The following is a 3578-nucleotide window of genomic DNA, read 5'->3' as shown; positions in this document are numbered from 1 at the left end:
GATGTGGACCATTTTTGAAGTCTTTATTGAATTTGTTAGAATATTGTTTCTGTTTTCTGTTTTTGTTTTTTTGCCTGTGTGGCATGTGGGATCTTAGCTCTTCCCCGACCAGGCATCGAACCCCTGCTCCCTACAGATAGTGGTGAAGTCTTAACCACTAGACCACCAGGGAAGTCTCCTCCCTGCTTTCTTCTTCTTAGCACTCATGACTTGTGATATTATATATTATATTTAACTTTCTTTTGTTTCCAGGGTTTAAGTATCAGTGAGGCAGAGATCTCTGTCTACTTTGTTTATTGCCATATCCTCAGCACTTAGAAGGCTTCCCTGATAGCTCAGCTGGAAAACAATTCGCCTGCAATGCAGGAGACCCCAGTTCGATTCCTGAGTCAGGAAGATCCACTGGAGAAGGGATAGGCTACCCACTCCATTCTTGGGCTTCCCTTGTGGCTCAGCTGGTAAAGAATCCACCCGCAAACGTGGAGACCTGGGTTCGATCCCTGGGTTGGGAAGATCCACTGGAGAAGGGAAAGGCTACCCACTCCAGTATTCTGGCCTGGAGAATTCCATGGACTATATAGTCCCTGAGGTCGCAAAGAGTTGAACACACTTTCCACTTTCCAGCACTTAGAACCGTGACTGATGTATAGTAGGTACTCAAGAAATACTTATCGAAGGGAAGGAGGGAGAGGAAGAAAGGGAGATAGGAAGGTGGGGGCAGGGAAGGAGGAATGAAAGAAACTAACCCACATTAAGAAAGTTACCTGGGATCTCCCGGACCAGGGATGGATCCAGTGTCCCCTGCATTGCAAGGTGGATTCTTAACCACTGGACTACCAGGAAATCCCACATGCCATGGAGCAACTAAGCCCACGCGCCACAACTGTTGAGCCTGTGCTGTAGACCGTGGGAACTGCAACTACTGAGCCCACGTGCCTAGAGCCCGTGCTCCGCAACGAGAGAAGCCACTGCAATGAGAAGCCCACGCACTGCAGAAAAGACCCAGCACGGCCAAAAAATACAAATAAACACTTGTCCCTAAAATGTCAATAACCTGCGCCCAAAATAACTCTTAAAAAATAGTTACCTGGATACACAAAATGTGGCCCATCCATACAAAGATGTATGATCCAGCCTTTAAAAGGAAGGAGAAAAGAAAAAGAAAGGAAGACTTCCCTGGTGGTCCAGTGGTTAAGGATCCACCTGCCAGTGTAGGCGACACGGCTTCGATCCCTGGTCCGGGAAGATTCCACACGCCACAGAGCAACTAAGCCCCATGCACCACAACCCCTGAAACCCGTGCTCGGCAACAAGAGAAACCACCACAATGAGAAGCCCACGCACCGCAACTAGAGAGGAGCCGCCACTCGCCACAACTAGAGAAAGCCCGCGTGCAGCACTGAACACCCAGCACTGCCAAAAAGAAAAAAGGAAGGAAATTCTGATGTGTTACAGCGTGTCATGTGAACCTGGAGAACATTATGCTCACTGAAACGTGAAATACCTATTTCAGAGTCAAATTCAGAGAGACAGAAAGTAGAATGGAGTCTACCAGGGCTTGGGGCAGGGAGGATGGGGAGCTGGTGTTTCATGGGGACAGACATGCAGTCCGAGAAAATGAAAAGGTTTTGGAGATAGATGATGGTAATGGTTGCACAACCAAGTGAAGGGATTTCCGCCACTGGACTGTACACTTAGTGATGTAATGATGACTTTTCTGGTGGTCCAGTGGTTGAGTGCAGTGTAGGGCACCCGGGTTCGATCCCTGGCCGGGGACGTAAGATGCCACATGCCACAAAGGCCAAAAGAAAAGACAAGAAACAAAGTTCCCAGTCCCAGTGGCCACCTCGCTGGGTCCAACCCTCGTGCCACTCTCTTCTTAAAATTCTTTTTTTTTTTTTTCTCTTCTTAAAATTCATCTCAACTTCCCTGACGCCATCCTCTCCTTGTTTCCTTCTTAGCTCTTCCATTTCTCCTTCTCGGCCCTTTGCCCCCTAAGCTGAGGATCTTCCTTGGGGTCTTGAGCAGACGCCCCAGGTCTTTTCACTCTATTCAGTCTCCCCATGTGAGTGGGACAGTGCTCTGGTTTCCAGCACCTTCCGTCAGTGCTAGCGACCCCCCACTGCTGTCTCTAACGAGACAGCTCCCCTAAGAGGCAGCCCAGGTCTGCAGTGAGGACCCTAAGGGCTCTTCTCTCCGCTGCTCAGAATCACTGGGGGATCTCTTCTCCCTCTAGCACTCTGAGCTCTGCACCATCCTCCCATCTGAAGAGCTCTACTCAGAGCTGCTCTCCTCACTCTGTCCATCCCCCTGGTGAACTCCTACTCATCCGCAGTGCCCGACTTAGAAAGCCCACCATCTGGGAGCCCTTTCCCTACTCCTGGGGCTTCATCAGAACCTTCAATAGTCCTCTCCATCCAATCAGGACACACATCACACCGGACTGAGTTTCCCGTTGCGTCTTTGACCTTTCCTGCCAGACTGTGAGCTCCCGGAAGGCAAGGACTGTGGCCGTATGTCCAGTCATTCACTCATCAAATATTTTTTGAGGACCCCCATAATGGGTGGAGTGGGAGCAAGGCAGCCAAGAACGGAGTGTGGCTGGAAGGGAAAGAATAACCTGGCAGCAACGCTGAGGGGGCGAGGGGCTGGGATAGGAGGGGGGTGAGCCGGTTAACGGAGCCCTATTTGTGGCCACATCCCCAGCACTTTTGTCCTGGGCTCCCTGGGTTTCACTGAGGCCTTCTGCTTAAGCTGAGTATTCTTTCTAGGAAGAGATCTCAGGTTTATCTTCCAGCTCAGCAGAGGATCCCTGTGAGTCCTTCAAATTACAGCCTTCTGGGACCTCCCTGGCAGTACAGCAGTGAAGAATCCGCCTGCCAATGCTGAGGACAGGGGTCCGATCCCTGGGTTGGGAAGATTCCCTGAAGGAAGGCACAGCAACCCACTCCAGTATTCTTGCCTAAAGAATACTGAGGACAAAGGAGCCTGGTGAGCTACAGTCCATGGGGCCGCCAAGAGTCAGACACCACTGAGCACGTGTAAACGAGCTAGTGGGAAGCTGCTTTATAGCACAGGGAGCTCAGCTCAGTGCTCTGTGATGACCTAGAGGGGTGGGACAGGGGCGGGAGGGAAGCTCAAGAGAGAAGGGATATATTTATACATAAGGCTGACTCACGTTGTTAAACAGGCAGAAACTAACATGCTGTAAAGCAATTATCCTCCAATTAAAAATAAATTATAAAATGGAATGTAAAACAGCAAATGAAATTAAAATTAAAATAAATTATAAACAAAAAACCACCATGCTCTTGATGCAGGGGGGACAGGGGTTCAATCCCTCGTCGAGGAACTAAGATTCTGCATGCCAAAACAAAAACAAAACGCACTATAGCATCTGAGCCCTCCCAGAGCAGCTGCCTGTTCCACCCCCACCCCATCCACCCCACCCCACTCCTCCCCACCCCTCCCCACCGCCACCTTGTCCACAGAGAATTCTTTCTTGGCAGAAAGGCTTCTATTTGTGCATTTCACCCTTCTGGTCTACCAGGGCCTGAACCAAGGTTTTCAGCCTGAAG

Source organism: Bison bison, unplaced genomic scaffold (genome assembly GCF_000754665.1).
Source record: "Bison bison bison isolate TAMUID 2011002044 unplaced genomic scaffold, Bison_UMD1.0 scf7180017864285, whole genome shotgun sequence".
In the NCBI taxonomy this organism is placed as follows: Eukaryota; Metazoa; Chordata; class Mammalia; order Artiodactyla; family Bovidae; genus Bison; species Bison bison.
The sequence above is the reverse complement of the archived record's forward strand: the minus strand, read 5'-3'. Positions refer to the sequence as shown.